A 22,703-nucleotide genomic window follows, 5' to 3' on the forward strand; every position below is an offset into this window, starting at 1 on the left:
GGGGAAGGAGCATAGAATCCCGCCAAACACACCCCAGAGCAGCGAGTCCAGGTTGATCAGATTCTAGAGGTTATACCGGTACCACCTGTAGCCCCAGTTCATCCCGAGGGTAGGGTAGCAGCTTTAGAGGAGGAGCAGCGTAGGCTCAAGAGGTATAAGAAGTACGACCCTCCTACATTCAGTGGTCTAGCATCAGAGGATGCTCAGGGGTTTCTAGAGGAATACCACTGTATCCTCCGCACTATGGGCATAGCAGAGTCGAGTGGGGTTTCTTTCACTGCCTTTCAGCTTCGAGGAGCAGCCAATCAATGGTGGCATACTTAAGAATTGGACAGTCCAGCTGAGGCAGCTTCCATTTCATGGAATCAGTTCTCGGACATGTTTTTGAGAGAGTATGTCCCTCAGAGCCTTAGGGATGCGTGGCGTGTGGAGTTTGAGCAGTTGCGCAAGGGTGCTATGACTATTTTAGAATATGCAGCTCGTTTCAGTGACTTGGCTAGACATGCACCGGACTTGGTTTCTACAGTTCGAGAGGGGGTCCGCCGGTTTATTGAGGGACTCATTCCCAGCATCAGGACTAGCATGGCCCAGGAGTTAGAGATGGATATCCCGTATCAGCAGGTGGTGAGTATTGCTAGGAGAGTGGAGGGAATGCTTGATCGGGATATGGAGGAGAGAGAGGCCAAGTGGTCTCAAGAGTCGGTCCACTATTCTGGTGCTCGTTCCCCATCTACAGTTCGTCATGGTAAGGGTTATGTGAGTCACACCGTTCATTCAGCTCTTCTAGCCGCCAGTGGTATTCCAGCTCCTCTTAAACCTTAGGAGCCTTATTATTCACCTCCAGTATCTAGTGTGCCTCCTGCACGGGGTGCTATCTGCTGTCAGTCCAGCAAACCTAGCCCGAGCCAGTCACAGTCGCCACGTCCTCCCACAGCTTGTTTTTGAGTGTGGCGACACTTGTCATATGGTGAGGGATTGCCCCAAACTTAGGAGGGGTGCGCCTCTATAGACTTCTCAGCCACAGCATGCTCCACAGGGTTCCCAGGCTATGATTACGGCACCAGCTCCTACTGCACCTGCTCAGCCAGCTCGAGGTGGACGTCTGGGAGGTAGTGGTTGCCCTAGAGGGGGGAGTCCAGGCCAGATACTATGCCCTTCCTGCTCGTATAGAGGCCGTTGCTTCCGCTTTTGTCACCACAGGTATTGTTCCGGTCTGTCATAGAGATGCATCGGTTCTATTCGATCCAGGATCCACTTATTCTTATGTGTCCTCTTATTTTGCCCCGCATTTGGGCGTATCTCGATATCCTTTGAGTTCCCATGTTTATGTGTCTACTCCTGTGGGATATTCTCTTGTTGTGGACCGCGTTAATCGGACGTGTTGATTACTCTTAGTGATTTTGAAACCATAGCCGATTTACTATTTCTCAGCATAGTAGATTTTGATGTTATCTTGGGCATGGACTGGTTTTTGCCCCATTATGCTATTCTTGATTGTCACACTAAGATCATGACGTTGTCTATGCCAGGTTTATCGCGATTAGACTGGAGGGGTACCTTAGATTACACTCCCAACAGAGTTATTTCATTTCTTAAAGCTCAACCAATGGTTGAGAAGGGGTGTGACGCGTATTTAGCCTATGTGAGAGATATCAGTATTGCTACCCCTCCATTGCGTCAGTCCCAGTAGTGAGGGATTTCCTTGATGTGTTTCCAGCTGATTTTTTGGGCATACTGCCCGACAGAGATATTGATTTTGGCATTGAATTTTTGCCGGGCACTTAGCCCATCTCTATTCCCCCTTATCGTATGGCCCCTCCTGAGTTGAAGGAGTTGAAGGAAGAGTTACAAGAATTGCTTGATAAGGTCTTTATTTGGCCCAGTGTGTTGCCTTGGGGTGCTCCTGTCTTGTGTGTGAAGAAAAAGGATAGTTCTATGCGTATGTGCATTGATTATCGCCAGTTGAACAAAGTTACAGTGAAGAACCGGTATCCTTTGCCTCATATTGATGACCTATTTGATCATTTACATGGTGCTCGAGTGTTTTCCAAGATTGATTTGTGTTCAGGTTATCATCAGTTGAAGATTCGGGAGCCAGATATCCCGAAGACTGTTTTCAGGACTCGGTGTGGTCATTACGAGTTCCTTGCTATGTCATTTAGGCTGACCAACGTCCCAGCAGCATTTATGCTTTTGATGCACAGTGTATTCTGGCCATATCTTGACTCCTTCATCATTGTCTTTATTGATGACATTCTTTGTACTCCCAGAGTCAGGAAGATCATGAGCAGCACCTAAGGACTGTGCTTCAGACCTTGAGAGAGAAGAAATTATATGCAAAGTTCTCAAAATGTGAGTTCTGGTTGGAATTAGTAGCATTTTTGGGTCACGTAGTATCGAGTGAAGGGATCAAGGTGGATCCGAAGAAGGTGGAGGCAGTGTAGAGTTGGCCCAGACCGTCCTCAGCTATAGAGATCCGGAGCATTCTTAGTTTAGCAAGCTATTACCATCGATTTATTAAGGGATTCTCATCTATTGCAGCACCTATGACCAGGCTGACCCAGAAGGATGCTCCGTTCAGGTGGACTGAGGAGTGTGAGGAGAGCTTTCAAAAGCTCAAGATAGCTTTGACTACAGCCCCGGTATTGGTATTGCCTATAGGTTCGGGTTCTTATACAATTTATTATGATGCGTCATGAGTTGGCCTCGGCGCGATGTTGATGTGGACCGTAGGGTGATTGCCTACGCTTCCAGACAGCTAAAGGTGCATGAAGATAACTATCCTGTCCACGACCTTGAGTTAGCTGCTATTGTTCATGCCTTGGAGATTTGGAGGCACTATTTGTACGGTGTCCCTTATGCAATCTATACTGATCCGAAGTTTGTATCATCTGTTCAAGCAGAAGGATCTTAGTTTACATCAGATGAGGTGGTTAGAGCTGCTTAAGGATTATGGTATCACCATTTTGTACAACCCAGGGAAGGCCAATGTGGTGGTCGATGCTTTGAGTCATCGGGCTGAGAGTTTGGGGAGTTTTGCTTATCTACCAGCAGCAGAGAAATACATGGCGTTGGATGTTCACGCCTTAGCCAGCCAGTTTGTGAGATTGGATATTTCTGAGCCTAGTCGAGTATTGGCTTGTGTGGTCTCTCGTTCTTCTCTTTATGATCGTATCAGGGAGCGTCAGTATGATGATCCCCATCTGCTTGTCCTTAAGGACATGGTCCAGCACGGTGATTCTAAGGAGGTCACTATTGGGGACGATGGTGCATTGAGGATGCAGGGCCGGCTATGTATGCCCAATGTAGACGGATTGCATGAGTTGATTCTTTAGGAGGCTCACAGCTCAGCGTACTCCATTCATCCGGGTGCCGCGAAGATGTATCAGGACTTGAGGAACCATTACTGGTGGAGAAGGATGAAGAAAGATATAGTGGAGTATGTTGCTCGGTGTCTAAATTGCCAGCAGGTGAAGTATGAGCATCAGCGACCCGGTGGATTGCTTCAAAAGTTAGAGATTCCGGAGGGAAAATGGGAGCCATCACTATGGATTTCGTTGTTGGACTCCCACGGACTTAGCGGAAGTTTGATGCAGTTTGAGTGATTGTGGATAGGCTGACCAAGTCAGCTCATTTCCATCCTGTGATGACTACCTATTCTTCTGAGCAGCTGGCTCGAGTATATATCTGTGAGATTGTTAGACTTCATGCGTGCCGGTATGTATCATCTCTAACCGGGATACGCAGTTTACATCACGGTTCTGGAGAGCCGTATAGCAGGAGTTAGGTAGTCGGATGGAGTTGAGCACAGCATTTCACCCTCAGATGGATGGGCAGTCCGAGCACACTATTCAGATTCTTGAGGATATGCTTCATGCGTGTAAGATGGAGTTTGGAGGTTCTTGGAATCAATTCTTGCCACTTGTGGAGTTGCCTACAACAACAGTTATCAGTCCAGCATTCAGATGGCATCGTATAAGGCTATGTATGGTAGGAGGTGTCGGTCCCCAATGGGTTGGTTCTAGCCGGGCGAGGTCAAATTATTGGGAACGGACTTGGTTCAGGATGCCTTGGAGAAGGTTAAGGTGATTCAGGATAGACTTCGCACAGCCCAGTTCAAAAAGAAGAGTTATGCGGACCGGAAGGTTCTCTGATGTTTCATTCATGGTTGGAGAGCCGGTCTTGCTCCGGGTTTCGCCCATGACAGGCGTTATGAGGATCGCAAAGTGGGGCAAGCTAAGCCCAAGATTTATTGGTCCCTTTGAGGTGTTGCGGCGTATTGGGGAGGTTGCATATGAGCTTGCCTTACCTCCTGGCCTAATCGGAGTTCATATGGTATTTCATGTTTCGATGATCCAAAGGTATCACGGCAATCTGTCTCACATGTTGGATTTCAGCTCAATCTAGTTGGACAAGGATTTATCTTATGTTGAGAAGCCAATAGCTATTTTGGACAGGCGATTCGAAAGCAGAGGTCAAAGAACATTGCATCAGTAAAGGTTCAATGGCGGGGTCAGCCGGTCGAGGAGGCGACTTGGGAGACCGAGCAGGATATCTGCAGCCATTATCCTCATCTTTTCACCACTTCAGGTATGTCTCTATTCTCATTCGAGCACGAACGATTATTTTAAAAGGGGGAGAATGTAACGACCCGGCCGGTCGTTTTGACAGTTAGAGCCCCAATCCCCTATTAACTGCTTTCCCCGTATCTATTTCTGCTATTGTTACTTGCCGGAAGGTTTCATTTTGGTTTTTGGAAGTGTTTGGGACACTTAGTCCCTAAACGGAGGCTTGCTTAAGTCTTGGAATTTGGATCGTAGTCAGAACTATGTGAAGACCCCTCCGGAATAAATTTTCGTCGATTTGTTAGCTTTGTTGGGGGATTTTGGGCTTAGGGGCGTGTCTGGATTGTGTTTTGGAGATCCGTAGCTCATTTAGGCTTGAAATGGAGAAAGTCAAATTTTTGGAGTTTTGGTCCGGTTGTGAAATTTCAGATATTGGGGTTGGAATATGATTCTAGAAGTTGGAGTAGCTCCTAATGTTGATTATGACTTGTGTGCATACTATGGGGTCAATCGAAAGTAGTTTGGTTTGTTTCGGCATCAGTTGTCGATTTTGGAAGTTTCAAGTTCTTTAAGTTTGAATTGGAGGGTGATTCGTGAATTTAGCATTGTTTGATGTGATTTAGGACTTGACTAAGTTTGTAGGATGTCTTGGATTGGTTGGTATATTCGGTTGAAGTCCCAGGGGCCTCGGGTGTGTTTCGGATGCTTAACGGAATAAAATTTTGACTTGTGCATATTCCGAAGTATGTTGGTTCTGGTGTTTTCGCACCTACGGTGGGAGGTCCGCAAGTGCGGCTCCGCAAAAGCGAGGATGAGGTCGCAGGTGTAATTTTAGGCGGGACGGTCAGTGGTCACAGATGCGACGCGAGAGCTACAGAAGCGGAGCCGCATCTACGGAGAAGTGATCGGAGAAGCGGACTTGAGGAACGAGTGAAGTTTCCGCAGAAGCGGACAAGTTAGCGCAGAAGTGCATCCGCTGATGCAGATATAGGTGCGCAGGTGCAGAGTTTGAATGATTAATGAATTTCCGCAGGTGCGGAGCTCTAGCCGCAGAAGCGGTTAATGGACCGCAGGTGCGGTTCGACTGGCAAAAAAAGGGCAAAATCGAGTGTTTGAATTCATTCTTCATTTCCGAACTTGAGAGCTCAGATTTTAGTGATTCTTTCAAGGATTTTCAGAGGGAGTTATTGGGTAATGATTCCTAACTCGTTTTTGGTTGTATTCCATTATTCTATGGTTGATTTCACCTTTTAATTGGAGATTTGAGTTGGAAAATTGGGGGAAATTGGGGAAAAGTTCTTAGGCAGAATTTTGGGGTTTTGATCGAGGTTCTGACATCGGATTTGGATAATTTTGGTACGTGTGAACTCCTGAGTGAATGGGTGTTCATATTTTGTGACTTTTTCCCGATTCCGAGATGTGGGCCCGGGGAGTTTTTTGAGAATTTTTCTATTTTCTTGCCTTAGCTTTGATTTCATTAGCTAGATTAATTGCTTGTGGCTATATTTACGTTATGTAATTGTTTTGGCTAGATTTGGGCCATCCGGAGCCGGATATTCGTGGAAAGAGCATTGTTACGGATTGATTTGAGCTTGATTCGAGGTAAGTGGCTTGCCTAACCTTGTGTGGGGGAACTCCCCTTAGGATTTTGGTATTGTTTTGATATGTGAGCGCCGTGTACGTGAGATAACAAGTACGTACACGGGCTATCTGTTGTAAAACCCCATTTTTCACTAAGTCATAACTTGTTTCACCTTGTTTGAACACACTAGCATATGTAAGTATCCTGTTTTAGTTAGAATAACATTCCTTTCGTGTTTTAACTTCCTATTTGAACTCTGTGCAGCATGTTTAGTGAAATTACCTGCTTTCTTTGCTTTGAACTTAGTCTAAACTGTAGGTTTTCTTGCTGTAACTGTTATTTCTGTTGGTTGAACTGCATGTTTACTTTGGGACTACAAAACAATTTTTCGAGAGATCCCCTAGCACTACATATTTACTTTGGGACTACGGAATGTATTCCGGGAGATCTCCCTGCACATTTACTTTTGGGAATACGGGACGTTATCCCAGGAGATCCCATGTTGTTATCACTATGTTCTAAGTTGTTGTCTTTCATTGAATTCTATTCCTTTTAGGTTTTCGTATTTATTTTTACTGTAATATTTCATTCTGTCTTATTTCATTATATTTATACCAGTAGGGCCCTGACTTGATCTCGTCACTAATCGATCGAGGTTAGGCTTGGCATTTACTGGGTACCGTTGTGGTGTACTCGTGCCCTTTCATGCACATATTTTTCGTGTGCAGATCCAGGTTCATCTTACCAGCCCATCACTAGTTGCAGTTGTTGCTGGTTATCGGAGACTTCAAGGTACATCTGCACGCTCCCGCAGATCCTCGCAGTCCCCCTCTATCCCCCTATGTTCATTTTTCCTTCTTTCTGTAGAATTGATGTATAGAACATTTAAGACTTCTTAGTGGCTTGTGAGTTGCGGGTTTCCGGATTTTGGGAATTATTTCATACTTTTTTTTAGAAGTGATAATTGTATATGCCGAGTGGCATTCAGTTGCTTATTAGATATTGTTATTGTTAGTAGTTAATGTTCATGTTTTTGTTCATTTTCCGCAAAAATGTTAGGCTTACCTAGCCGTAGAGACTAGGTGCTGTCACGACAACTAACAGAGGGAGAAATTGGGTCATGACAACCGGATAGACACTTAAAGTCGGCCAAAGTGTAGTTTTTAAATACCTCTCTATGTTAGACTTTGTGCGTGAGGTCCAAACGCCACTTACATGGCAAATGAACGAATAATACGTTCAATGTGTGTTTTCTTTTCCATGTAAGAAACTAATAGTCTAAAGCCAAATAATACCTCTCATTTGTTCATCTTCTCTCTCTCTCTTTGCTTTCTGTGACCCAGCTCCCATCACATTCCATATCTAATTTGCATCATAGTTCTTTTAACTCAAAAGTAAATTTCATCCAAACTTCAGCGAAATCAAGAGGAAATCATGTGAAGGTGGAGATTTTATTTTATTCTGTCGGATTGATGGGTTGACTGCACATGCCATGTTCAAGGGTTTTGATGAATTTTTTTGGAGATTTTAGTTGATTTTGTCTCTTCAGTGACAGAAACCAGTAAAAGGTACTTCTATTTGCATGGATTTATGGTTTAAATGAGTTAAGGTTTTATTGTTATTTTTGGTTAATAGTTGGGGCATTTGTCTAGGGTTTTGGAGAATATTTCTATTTATTAATTTTGCTACAATTCCACATGGATAGTGTTATAACTGTAAGATTTCATTATGGAGGAAGAGTTATCGAGAGAGAATTTCCCAATTACGAGGGGAAGTTAGGGGTTAGACAGTGTGGTATCGACTTAGATCACTTTTCTTTGATTGAACTCGATTATTATTCATGTGAAATTGGGTACTATATAGTTGAAGGATTTTATTACCAAGACACAAAAACAAAACAATTTAAAGTATTGAAAATTGACTCTGAACTTTTGGGTCTTGTTTCGAACTTGAAGCATGGGTATTTTCTAGATATTTTCATCAAGCATGTCGTTGATAATGATATTGTAGTGGAAAATATGGTCCCTACAACTTTTATAACCGGTTCACAAGTTATAGAAAATGAATCCGGTCTACGATTTTGCCTTATTTTACTGTGGAGGAGAATATAAATACTACTCAAAGCGTAAAGGTACCTGCAGGTTTAGAGGCAAATCTAGATACAAATCCATCTGTCATTGGTGCTGTTGAGACTGATCTAAATGGTAGTGACAGTGAAGACTTAGATTTTGATGAAGACTTAGAGCACATACCTGAAGAAGATGATAGCGATGTTGACGAAGAGTCAAGAGAGTTCAGAGAAAAGCAAAGGCAACAGAAGAGAGAAGAAAAACCAAAAAAGAAATGAAAGCATTGGCAAAAGACGTTGAACTTGGGGAGGTTGGTATAGATAGGGGTTTTGAAGACTTTCAAAATTAACTCGAGATGAGGAATATCTAGGCAGTTCAGATGTTAGAAGTGATGACAGTAGGGATGAGCTAGATCCTCAAGCAGAAAGGGGGACAGACTTACCCGTTAGAAGGAGGAGCCAAAAGGTTAGATTTGATTCTAGTTGTGAAGTTGCTATTTTTGAGCTTGATATGATCTTTGAGAATGTTGGTGAATTCAAAAAACCTGTGGCAGATTATGCTATTGAAAATATGGCACAATTGAAGTTAAAACCAAATGAAAAGGAAAGAGTCAGAGTTAGGTGTAAGAATAAGAAGTGTAACTAGGGGTTGTATGCATTTGAGGAAAAGGAAACGAAGGATTTTATAGTGAAGAAGTATTACCTAGCTCATAAGTGCTTAGAAAAAACAAATAACAAGCTTTGCACAACAACATTTATTGCTAGAAAATTGAAGGATAAATCATACCTCATCCTGAAATTAGAGTCCAAAAGATTCAAGAACATATACAGAAAGAGTGGGGAATATATGTGGGAAGATCTTTATGTTACAGGGCTAAGATGAAGGTAATTAGAGAATTCATGGGTAACTGGAAACTTGAGTTCTCAAGGCTAGCTGACGATGCAGACATGATAAAGCAAACTAATCCTGGCTCTTCTTGTTGGATTAGGATAGATAATGAAACTATGCCTGGAAATAATCTGTTCATGTACTTCTATGTTTGTTTTAATGCATTGAAAAAAGGGTGGTTAAATGAATGTAGAAAGATCATTGGTTTTGATGGTTGTTTCTTAAAAAGGTGTTGTAAGGGAGAACGTTTAGCGGCAATTGGTAAAAATGGAAACCAACAAATGTTTCATATTTCTTGGGTTGTGGTGGACAAGGAAACAAAGCATTCATGAAGTTGGTTCCTCAACTACCTAATCTCAATCTAGAATTAAGCCAAGGGGATGGTCTGACTGTGATGTCTCTGATATGCAAAAGATTAGTATTTTTTCTTTTTTCCAGTTTTTATGTTTTTTTCTACTTTTAGTGTCCTAGCTTTTCATTTTTCCACTTTCTTTCTAATTTTCCAGTTCTTTCATATTGTTTCTGTTTTTCATTTTTTTTCTTTAAGCTAATTGCTTGATTTATTTTTATGCAACAGAGGCTTATCTCATCTATTAAAGAGTTGTTACCCAATTGTGAACATCAAATGTGTGCAAGGCATATATGGTCTAACTGGTCCCATAATTGGAGAGGGGAGGAGAGACGAAAATAATTTTGGAGATGTGCTAAGTCAAGTTTTACGGTAAAGCTTAAAGATGAATTAGCAGTATTAGAAAAATTGGAGAAAAGGGGTATATATGAGGAATTGCTTTGCTATAATAAGGAATATTGGTGTAAAGCTTATTTCAATTACGAATCCAAATGTGATGTAGTAAAAAATAATATGTGCGAGACATTTAATTCTTGGATTCTAGGTGCAAGACATAAGTCTGTTATAAGTATGCTAAAAGAGATTAGACACAAGATAATGAGTAGAAATGTTGACATGAGGAAGTTTCCTGAAACTTGGATTTCAGACATAACCCCAATGGCTAAGTTGGTACTAGATGAATACAAGGCTATAGCTAGGAGATTTAAAGTCCTATTTAGTGGGGATGAAGGATATGAAATTCTTGATGGTGTATATACGCATATTGTTAACTTGCCAAAAAGGTACTGCACTTGTAGACTTTGGATGTTAAAGGGAATTCCTTGTCCACATGCTATTTGTGCATTTTATCATAGTGGAGATGAAGAACCAGAGGACTATGTGGAACATTAGTATAGAAAAGACACCTTCCTGGAAGCTTATAAATATGGCATTCAACCAATGCCTAACATGAAAATGTGGACTGAGACAAATAATCCTGCAATTGAGCCACTAGAAGTGAAACCAAAGCCAGGCAGACCAAAGAGATGAAGAAGATAAAAGACAAAACCAAAAAGGAAATATGGTAAGGCTACCAAGCTTGGAGTGAAGATGACATGCTCAACTTGCTATGAGAAAGGTCACAACAAAAAGGGATGCAAAGCAGGGGTATTGTTCGATTGTCTATTTTATATTAATTAATATTATTTTATCTACATTCTAACATGCCTTTTATTTTTGGTACCTGTAAAGAGTCAAAGTGGAGTTCCAAGAGATATGGGACAGTCTTCCAATAGTCTTGCGTATCATAATACTATACAATCAGTGCAGCTGCTTCTACTGTTCCTATGGCTAGTAATCCATCTTCTATTTGTGAAGATACATCAAGATTTGGAAGATGTCAATTCAAATCTACTAGTTCTATGCTTGGAATTAGGAGAGGCAGAGGGAGAGGTAGAGGGAGAAGTGCTTTCTGGGATTCCAGCTGGTTCTTCTGTTGTTTCAATAGGAAGAGGCAGAGGGAGAGGTAGGGGGGGGAGGATGAGGTGCTGCCACATCTACTTCTATGTCATGACCCGGACTCCCAGGTCGATGCCTCAGGAGGCTGACCTCTCCACTGAACACGAACAGAAGGAAAACTCTTGGATCTCAACTGACGAACCTGCCGGTCCAAAATAGCTACCGGCTCCTCCTCGTAAGACAAGTCCTTGTCCAACTGGACAAGACTGAAATCTAACACGTGGGCTGGATCGCCGTGATACCTCCGAAGCATGGATACATGAAAAACTGGATGCACGGCTGATAAGCTAGGCGGCAATGCAAGTCTATAAGCCACCTCTCCCACTCGATCAAGAATCTCAAACGGACCAATGAACCTAGGGCTAAGCTTGACCTTCTTCCCAAATCTCATCACGCCCATCATAGGCGACACTCGGAGCAATACCCGTTCACCAACCATAAATGCCACATCCCGAACCTTGCGGTCTGCATAACTCTTTTGCCTAGACTGAGCAGAACGAAGCCTATCCTGAATGATCTTGACCTTGTCCAAGGCCTCCTGAACCAAATCTGTACCCAACAACCGAGCCTCTCCCGGCTCAAACCATCCCATCGAAGACCGACACCGCCTACCATATAAGGCCTCATAAGGAGCCATCTGGATGCTCGACCGGTAGCTGTTGTTGTAGGCAAACTCCGCTAAAGACAAGAGCTGATCCCACGAACCTCCAAAGTCAATAACCCAAGCTCGAAGCATGTCCTCTAGAATCTAAATAGTCCACTCGGACTGACCATCCGTCTGGGGATGAAATGTTGTGCTCAAATCAACCCGTGTGCCCAACTCTCGCTGAACTGCTCTCCAGAAGCACGACGTAAACTGCGTACCCCGGTCCGAAAGATAGATACGGGCACACCATGAAGGCGAACAATCTCCCGAATGCAAATCTCAGCTAATTTGTCGGATGAATAGGAGATTGCCACAGGAATGAAAATGTGCTGACTTGGTCAGCCTATCAACAATGACCCAAACTACGTAGAACTTCTTCCGAGTCCGATATGCGGAGCCGTTATCCTCATCTTTTTCCCGACTCAGGTACTTCTTTCTTCTGTCCGTTCAAGGATGAACGGTTGTTTTAGAGGTGGAGAATGTGACGATCCAAAGGGTCATCACCTGTTTTATTATCCATTCTATGTTTTCGAGGCCTTGAAAACCTCATTTAGGGTTGCCTCGATTTGCGTGCGCAGTCCGGGTACATAGCCGGAAAGCTTAAATATGAATTCTGTGAGAAAAATGCTAAATTTTGATATTAAAATGAATAAATTTGACTTCGGTCAACATTTTGGGTAAACGGACCCGGACCCGTGATTTGACGGTCCCGGAGGGTCCGTAGGAAAATATGGGACTTGGGCGTATGCCCGGAATCGAATTCCGAGGTCCCAAGCCCGAGAAATGAATTTTTGTGTGAAATTATTTTCTGGAAATAATTAAGGAAATTGGAAATGAAATTTGATTAGAAGACTATGGTATCAGGCCCGTATTTTGGTTCCAGCACCCGGTACAAGTCTTATATATGATTTAAGCACTTTCTGTAAAGTTTGGTTGAAAACGGACGTCGTTTGACGTGTTTCAGACTTAAAATGGAAATTTGATGTTTTATGAAAATTTGGAAGGAATCATGGATTTTGAGGCTTAATTCGATGTTTATGATGTTATTTTGGCGATTTGATCACGCGAATAAGTCCGTAGGATGTTTTTGAGGTTGTGTGTATGTTTGGTTTGGAGCCCCGAGGGCTCGAGTGAGTTTTGGATAGGCCGTGAGTGCATTTTGAACCTTTGAGAAAATCTGGCATTTCAGTTCTGGTATCTTCGCATTTGCGAAGAAGATCTCGTAAATGCGAGCTCGCAAATGCGAGCCTATGATCGCAAATGCGAGATGGGAGATCCTGTAGTTGGGTCGCAAATGCGACCACCTGGTTCGCAAATGCGATGTTGAGCCAGTCGCAAATGCGACATATTGGCTCGCAAATGCGAAGGCAGGCATTTCGCAAATGCGACAACATTGTCGCAAATGCGATGCCTTCATTGTTGTCCAGAGTTCGCAAATGCGAACCAATCTTCGCAATTCCCATAACAGGTCGGGGTTCGCAATTGCGAACCCCAGTTCGCATTTCCCACATCTGCAACCTGCATTTTTCATACTTAGCCGAATTTTGAACACTTTACATCATTCTTTCAAAACCCAAACACACTTAGGCGATTTTCCAAGAACAAGACTTCTTCCAAATCATTTGTAAGTTGATTTTTACTCGTTTCTTTCAATCATTAACATCATTTAACATGAATGTATAGATACTCGTCACCATGCCTATACGTGTACTCCACTAGAAACACATAACAAATATGACTCAACTCCTAATCCCTCAAGCTAAGGTTAAACCGAACACTTACCTCGATGCTTTGAATTCAACTCAAGTCTCAATTATAGCTTTACTCCTCGATTCCACCACCAATCCGCTCGAATCTAGTCACAAGTTACTTAATTACATCAATAAACGCTAAATGAATCAGTTTTAATGCATAAACATGAATTTCCCAAAGTTTTGCCCAAAAATTCCAAAATTGCCCCCGAGCCCACGTGGTCAAAACCCGAGGTTATAACCAAAACCCGATTACCCATTCGCCCACGAACTCAAATATATGATTTGTTTTGAAATCGAACCTCAAATCGAGGTCCAAATCCCCAATTTTAGAAAAACCTAGGTTCTACCCAAAACCCCCAATTTCACCCATGAAAGACCGTGAGTCTTATATTGTGAATTTCATGACTTCGTCATATTATTCATGCCTTGGTGAGTATTTCTATTTGTTGTGCAAAGTTGTGGAAAGAATCGTGACTTATGAATATTGAGGAGCGTTGGCTCCAGTTGTAGAACGCATTGCGAAAGTATAAGTGATAATTGAACCTCTAGAGCATTTGCTCGAGTTGTGAAGTGAATTGTGAAGTAAAAGTGAGAAGAGAAAAAATCATTATGTTGTCCCTTGGCGGGCTATTGTCGAGTTGTTGTTCCCTTGTATTGTGTTCTTAATTGATATTACGGATGCTTAGTTTAATGATTCCTTGTGTTGAGTAAGGACTAAAGTTATAGCTGAGGTAGTTAGGTGTTGTAATAGGTTTGGTTATGGCTGAGGTGGTTAGGTGTAGTAACAAGTTTGATTATAGTTGTGGTAGTTAGATGTCGTAACAGGATTGATCATAGTTGTGGTAGTTAGATGTTGTAAAAGGATTGATTATAGTTGTGGCAGTTAGATGTTGTAACAGGATCAGTTATAGCTGCGGTAGTTAGATGTTTGGACAAGTGTGGTTATAGATGTTTCTCCCTTGCCGGGACATAATTACTTATGCTATCGAATTCCTTGTCGGGATAGTGTTGACCTTATTGATCCCTTGTCGGGACTCTCGTTATAATTGTAAATATTGTATATGGATCGGGTTGCACGCCGCAACAATATTATATATGGATCGGGTTGCACGCCGCAACAATATTATATATGGATCGGGTTGCACGCCGCAATAATATTATATATGGATCGGGTCACGGATCAGGTTGCATGCCGCAACAAAGATATTATGAAATGGGAGCAGGTGGTACGCCTACCACAAGATATTATGAAATGGGAGCGGGTGGTATGCCTACCACGAGTCACGAGAAATGGGATCGGGTTGCACGCCTGCAACAAGATGAGCTAAACATGAAAATTGTCTTTATTTCTTACTTCCGTATTAGAGGCTAGACTGTGGATTCCTCTTCTATTATTCCTGATAATCTATTTATATCTGTTACCCCTGAAGCATGTTCCCTCCCCCAGTTTTAATTGTTTATTTCTGTTGTCTCTTCATTGTATTGTATATGTATATCTGCACAGGTTTATCTGGAATCTGGTACTAGCCTCGTCACTACCTCGCCGGGGTTAGGCCAGACACTTACTAGCACATGGGGTCGGTTGTGCTGATACTACACTCTGTGCTCTTTTGCACAGATCCAGGTGTTGGGCAGCAGCTGCAATAGCACGGGAGTTAGCCTTCAGTCCCGCGAGACACCGAGGTAGCCTTGCAGGCGTCCGCAAGCCCGGCGTCTCTTCTATCTTTATTCCAGTCTATTAGCTCATGTATTTTGAGACAAACAGTTATACTTTCTTTCATACGGTTGTATTTAGCACTCTTAGTTGTTCGTGAGTATTGTGACACCAGTCTTGGATGGAGGCTTTTATTGAATCTTCCGCATTTCTATTCAGTTTTCTATAATATTAAGACTTTCGCTTATTATTTAATTTTGTTGCTTTTGTATTATTGTCGATAATTGTTAAAAGGGGATTATGTTATTAATAAAAAAGTAATTAAATTTGGCTTGCCTAGCTCTCATTAGTAGGCGCCATCACGACTCCCGAGGGTGGGAAGTCCGGGTCGTGACATTCTATTGCTGCTACAACACCAAGGGTGCATGGATGTGATATTTACACTGACATACATACAGGGACATCAATATTCAATGTACATTTGATTTTTTGAAATATTACAATATACATGCACAAGATTTTAGATAATAATTCTAATTTTGAACTTACTTAACCATTGCAGCAAGGAATGCCAAGTGAAAGAATTCTAACATATGGGGATGTAAGAAGTGGTGCCGATGTCAATGTTGATCTTGGATTTAAACCTCATGGTCTCAAATTGAAGGACATATAAGCTATCACCACTGCCCAACTTCAACATCACAGAAATATTATTGCAAGTACTACAAGACAATTGGGAAAAGCTTCTTCATCAACTGAAAGAATAACGTAGTGAAGATGTGGTGGTTAAACCTTTTGGAATTAGTTTATGATAGACTTATGTAAATTAAGTGCTTATGCACGGTGTGTTTTGATGTTTAGGGTGTTATTATGTTGCTTCTTCAACTGTAGTTGTTTTGGATATTAAAAACCAAGTATTTTGCAGTGTTATACTTTTTTTAAAGTGTCGCGGTTGACAATGTGTTAATGCCTTGACTCTTGTTTAAGTCCTGATAGTAAACAATGTGTTAATGCCTATTGTTGCTGCTGTCAAAAAAGCTAATAACAAAATTGCAGTACAAAATATTCCTCACATGGATTAGAAATATTTTCAAACAAGAACAAAAAAAGATGATTAAATACAAATACTAAACCAAGATACTAACACAGAGAGCTAGTCATATTGCTCCGGAGAAAAAGTTTCATTCAAACTTTGCTAAAAACATGAAATTACATCCAAAACACCTGATAACAATGTGCATAGATACATCGAAAATGAAGAATTATATCTAAAAGACCTAATTACATAAGATTATATCCAAAAAGCTACCGCAGGTTACATAATAAACGTCCAAAATAAGACAAGAATACATAGAACAAAAAGACATTTATTCACAATCGTTGCTTTACGCTCTTCCTTTTCATACTCTTTGACTAGATCAGTAAGCCCCAAATAACCCTCCGAGCTTGGTCAGGCATTTGGTCATCGTACCACATAAAGCACTTGCATCCAACCTATTCACAAAGCAATATAAGATTAATGTCCAAAAATAGAGAAAAAAGAATTGAAACTTAAGAAAAATAAAGAAACATAAAATCAACACTTACTCGTTCATATTTGCATTCATAAAATCTTCGACCAGGATTATTTTGAGACCAAGAAGTCTGCAATACTACTTTTTCCACACAATGACAGATATAGCCCCATTACTTAGTCTCATCGTGAACTTGTTTGGAGAAGGAAGATAACAGGTTAGAGAGAAAAATATAGGGAAGCTTTTACTGTGATTTAAGATAGATGTAGAAGAAAACACATAAAATGACCTATGTAATTTTTAGCTTCAATGGTGTTTTCAGCAATGCAGAAGAGGAATATTAAGGGCTAGGGGTTTTTTTTAATAGTTGGGGAAAAGTAGTATTGGGTATGGGTTATATAAAGAGGGTTTTTTTATCGTTAATTTTTTGATCCAAAAACTTTAAATTAGGTATCACACGCTCATCACTAAATACACAACACGTGGTATGTCGAGATGGACAGAGGTGTTTAAAAATTACATTTTGACTGAGTATAAGTGTCTATCTGGTCACCCTATAAGTTTATATGTTTATTTTACAAAAAGTGTCAAGTTTAATGTAACACCCTGTACATTTGGATTAGGTATGAATGAGTTATTGGAGTAGTAAGGTTATATTTTGGACATATGAATTCCTATCGTGATGATTATGGGTGAAAATAGTTGTTTCAAAATCAAGATGGAAAGTCAGAGGCATAAGATTTGACAAAATCGACTAAGTTTGCAGAAGGTCTGTCTTCCAGCAGGGTTTAGTGAAAATATGTAAGGAATTTAGGAAAACTCAAAGCATGAAAGTTGTAGGCCTTTGAAATACCTTTCCAATGATATATTGTGAAGCCCAAACGGAGCTCTGTGCAAAACGTTATGCCCTTTTACAGAATGGTGCATAACCACCGCATTCGGCCGCGTTTGACTGCGACCGCGGTCGTGAGGCAATGCTCCAGCGATTTATCGCGGTCGGGACCGCGGTCAGGCCTACTGGGATGCAGTGGCCGACTTGGGAAGTCATTTTGTTAGCCATATTTCGTCCCCCACAACCCCAAATCATAAAAACTTGCTCTAGAAAGGAAAACTCTCAAAAACCTAACTCCTTAAGGGTCCCTCCACCACCCAAGGTAAGTTCTAATGGTGATTCTAAGTTAATTTCAATTTCCCAACATCTTATTAACATGGGTAAACCCTCCATATCATTAGATATTCGATTGGGACACCATTGTTGAGAGAAGAAACCCTAGAACTCGAATTCAAGAAGATTGAACGTCAAAAAGGTAATATCTTCACCCTCTAATTGATTCTATCATTGAATTAATGATTATAGACTCTAGTTCATGAGATATGAGTTGATGAGTTTGATAGAAAAGCATGAACGGTGATAGGTTTGGGTTGTTGATTGGTTATTATTGGTTAAGGGTGTTGATTACCTTATGGGTGATGAAGAATAATGTTGATTATAACCATTTGAGACTTTAGAATTTATCTAGGAGCAAGAGAATGGGTTATTGGGTGTAGAGACACCATTAATAAGGGTTATGAAGCTTTATGCCACCGAGTGTTTGATAAAAGGCCTAAGTGACCAAAATATGACTATTGTTGCTAATTTGGAATCCCTTTGACTTGTATTGATATAGATTAAAGTTTAAAGGGTTGGCGAATGTTGTATTATGCTCAAGAGCAGGAAGTTAAGGTATGTGAGGCTAACTCTATATGTTTGGGAATGTTAATGATTCTCCCTACACTGCGTTTCTTTTACGACGTTACTAATTGCCTCAGAAATATAGTTTAGCTTAGTTCCTTGAATAGTTGTAGAACTTCTATTCTCTAGCTTCATAGCTCGTTCACCACTTTCATTCTGAACGTTGTGAGCTTAGTGCGTATTCAATATAAACTTGGGTTTGATGCCCCCGAGTCTTAGTATAGATTATTCAGTATGTCATAAACAGTTGAAGTTTCAGTGTTTATAATCAGTTCAAGAATACATGTCTCAGTCTAGTCCCATTCAGTATTCCAGTATTATGTAACTCAGTGTGTGTAACGACCCGACCGGTCGTTTTGAGCTTTCGCACTTTGATCGCCAGTTCCCGGGCATGACTTGCCCCGTGTAATGTATTATGACTAATGTAGATCGTTGGTTTTGGTTTTCAGGAAAAATTTGGAGTGCATTTGAAAGAACAGTCTCAGTTGAAAGCTTTGAATTTGAAAGGTTTGACCAATAGTTGACTTATTTGTATATGAGCTCGGATCGGAATTTTTATGATTTGGTTAGCTTCGTGGGATGATTTATGACTTAGGAGTGTGATTGGAAGTGGTTTTGGAGGTCCAGCGTAGAATTAGGCTTGAATTGGCGAAGTTAGTATTTTGGCGAATTCCGGTTGATGGGTGAGATTTTGATCCGAGGGTCGGAATGAAATTCCAAGAGTTGCTGTAGTTTCGTTATGTGATTTGGGATGTGTGTGCAAAATTTCAGGTCATTTGGACGTGGTTTGGATGGGTTTTTGATCAAATGCGTGTTTCGGAAGTTTTTAGAAAACTTAGGCTTGAATTCGATGTATATTGATGGTTTTGGTGTTGTTTGAGGTGTTTTGATGATTGGAACAAGTTTGAATGAGGTTTTAGGATGTGTTGATGCTTTTGGTTGAGGTCCCGGGGGCCTCGGGGTGATTTCGGATGGTTAACGGGAAGATTTAGAACTTGGGAGATTTCAGAAAAATATGCTGCTTCTAGTGTTTTTCCACCTGCGGTGTGGGGACCGCAGGTGCGGTGTCGCACATGCGAGAGGATAACCGCAGATGCGGTTTTGGGAGAGGAAGATTGGAACCGCAGATGCGGTAGGGGGCCCGCACCTGCGGAGCCGCAGATGCGGCTACTGGACCGCAGAAGCGGTTTTGGACTTTAATGAATTTCTGGAGAAGCGGATGGTTGGACCGCATATGTGGTACCGCAGAAGCAGAACTTGGACCGCAGATGCGGAAAGGCCTGGGCAGACCTTATATGTTATTTCATGGCGCGATTTTGGGTTATTCCACCATTGTTTCCTTCGACCTTGGAGTTTTTGGAGCGATTATGAAGAGGGAAATCAAGAGACTTTGTTAAGGTAAGGAATTTTGGTCTTAAAACTCGATTATATTGTGAAATCCACCTAGAAATTCATGGAAACTAAGCCTAAAATTGAAGAACTAGGGCTTGAGAAATGGGACTTTTGAATTGGGATTTGAAGGACCATTTGAGGTCGGATTTGAGAACTTTTGATATGTATGAACTCTTGAGAAGATAAGGAATATAATGGCGTAGAAATTTCTGAGTTTCGAGAAGTGGGCCCGGGGCTCGGGTTTTGCTAATTTCGGGATTTTTGATATTTTTCGATTGTTTTCGCTTGGGCTTTGTTCCCTTAGCATATTGTGATGTATTCGCTCTGATTGTGGTTAGATTCGATGCACGTGGAGGCCGAGTTGAGGGGCAAAGGCGTCGCGAGCTAGAGATCTCGCCGGTTCGAGGTAAGTAATGATTGTTAATATTGTCCCGAGGGTTTGAAACCCCGGATTACACATCGTTGTGTTACTTTGAGGTGACTTACACGCTAGATGACGAGCGTGGGGTAAAGCACCGCTGGGGATTGTGACCTAGTCCTTCCCGAACGAGTACTTTAATGCGTATTTGATAGTTAATTATTTGATGTTATTATATTTTGGGCTGTATGCCATGTTTGGGGCCTTGTGTCGACTTGTTGAGACCCTTAGGGTTATTTTTACTATCTATCCTCACTCTAATTGTTTGAAAGCATGTCCTCAGTCAGGTGTTACATGTTTATTACTCAAATCTGGCTTTATCACTATATTCTAAAAATGTGGAAACTATTTTGGGCTGAGTTCCCTGTTTTATTGAGATAGACCGAGGGTCTGATTGTGAGATTGATGACTGAGATATACTGAGAGTCTGATGGTGAGGTTAATGACTGAGAGAGGCCGAGGGCCTAGTTGTGAGGATTATATATCTATGGATCGGGCTGCACGCCGCAGCAATATATAATATATATATATATATATATATATATATGGATACGGATCGGGCTGCACGCCGCAGCAATACTTATATGGGTTGGGCTGCACGCCGCAGCAATATTGCGTTTGGGCCGTATGGGGCCCCTCCCGGAGTCTGCACACCCCCAGTGAGCGCCGTCGGCGAAGTATATAGATCGGGCTGCACGCCACAGCGATATATGGATCGGGATGCATGCCGCAGTGGTTACTATATGGTACCTATTGAGCGTGAATGCTGAGTACGAGTACTGATTGGTAAGAGTTGAGTCACGAGTGACAGAGAGGCTAGCCCGAGTGGCGATAGATATATATATGCATGCATATGAGTGATGTTTGCCTGAAAGGCCTGTTTATGAACTTATTGATTTCACTCCTCTTTAAAGCGAGTTTCTATCGAATATGTTGATTTATTGACTGTTTTCACTCATCTTTATATTGAGCCTCTGTCGGAAAGTTGAACAAATGTTTTAAAACAACTTTTATTTAAACTGGGGTTCATGAGATGTTCAAAAACTAATCACTGATTTGGCATTTTGTTATTTCCACCGAGGTTTTCAAGTTATGAAGTGTTTATGATTACTGTTTTGCCCGAGGGGCTGTTTTACGAACTATGCTTTGCCCGAGGGTCCGATTATGGCTTAAATCTTTATTATTACTTTAAATGGTATTAAAACCCTACTGAAACTGCTGGAAAGTATTTCAAAAATGATTATTAATAAAAGCTGGATTTTAAAAGGGAAGGTTGACTCGTATTATGATTTAAAAGCCTGTTGTGTTTATTGAGCCTAACGTGAATGTGGATTCATTATTTCCTACTGCTCAGACTTTATTTACTCTTATTACTTACTGGGTTGGAGTACTCACATTACTCCCTGCACCTTGTGTGCAGATGCAGGTATTTGTTCACCCGGTAGCGGGTTTTGAGCTGATCGGAGGCTAAGGTTATCGGAGTTTAGCGAGGTGGCTGCTAGCGTTCGCAACACCGCATTTCTTCCTTATGTTTATCAGTCCTCTTTTGTATATTTTAGGCCTTGTAGTGGTATTTATACTCTGATAGATGCTCGTGACTTGTGACACTTCGGTTTGGGCTGTGTTTGGGTTGTATTCCGCACTTAATAAAGAAATCTTTTGCTTAGACTATGGTTATTTAGTTATGCTAAAACTGCTTGTTAATATTAGCTATTTTGAAAAGGCAATTGGGTTGGTTGGCTGGCCTTGTCTTCACGAGAGGCGCCATCACGATCGGGGCGATTGGGTTCGTGACAAGTTGGTATCAGAGCCTAGGTTACATAGGTCTCACGAGTCATGAGCAGGTTTAGTAGAGTCTCGCGGATCGGTACGGAGACGTCTGTATTTATCCTCGAGAGGCTGCCGAACCTTTAGGAAAAACTTCACATTCTTGGAATTCTTATCGTGCGTCCTTGATTCAGCTTGGAAAGTAACTCTTGAAATTCCTTCCACGCATTCGTATGCGCGCATGAGCATTCAGTATCAGATGTGCCTTGATGGCTTGTGATTCCCCGATCGAGGGGCGAGATGTGATCTCTGTGAGTTGATACTGGGCCAGTCTGGAGGACTTGAGGCCGGATCTTTGCCTATGGCTTGAGCACCGAGGTGTTGATTGTATGAGCAAGTGTTTTGAACCTATATGTTCGGTATTGTTCCTATTAGTTGAAGTGATGGCTGGATAGCTATGCCACAAGTATGTTAGTACTGCGAGATGTATCTAAGTGACTGCGTATGGTTTATGACGGTGGAAGGTATACAGAAATGTTAACTGAAGGCAAAGCAGGTGGGTTATCTCCTTCGAAGAGTCCTGGGGTTGTGTGAGCCTTATGTGATTGTTAGAAGACCTCATGTGCAAGTGAAATGTAAGTGCTGGAATTTGAAAGTTTGGGTCGCTTAAGAGAGTGGGCTTAACTGTTGCGAGATTTGCCGAAGATTTAAAGTACTAGATGATTTGTGTTTACACAAGCTTACAAAGGATTTGAGTTTAATCTCACTATGGTATTGTGGCATCAATAGAGTATAAGTGTTATGAGTTATTGAGTGTATTCTGATCTATGGCTTTGAGCCAAGTGGGGGAGTTGCTATTGATTAGCTGATTGCTCG

The 22,703-nt window shown here is 41.6% G+C and overlaps 1 pseudogene; it reads left to right on the forward strand.

The window, feature by feature from the left end:
• The first annotated feature begins 1,941 nt into the window (after window positions 1-1,941).
• LOC109240857 lies at window positions 1,942-8,494 on the forward strand (annotated as a pseudogene).
• The last annotated feature ends 14,209 nt before the right edge of the window (window positions 8,495-22,703 follow it).

Source organism: Nicotiana attenuata, unplaced genomic scaffold (assembly GCF_001879085.1).
Source record: "Nicotiana attenuata strain UT unplaced genomic scaffold, NIATTr2, whole genome shotgun sequence".
Lineage (NCBI taxonomy): Eukaryota > Viridiplantae > Streptophyta > Magnoliopsida > Solanales > Solanaceae > Nicotiana > Nicotiana attenuata.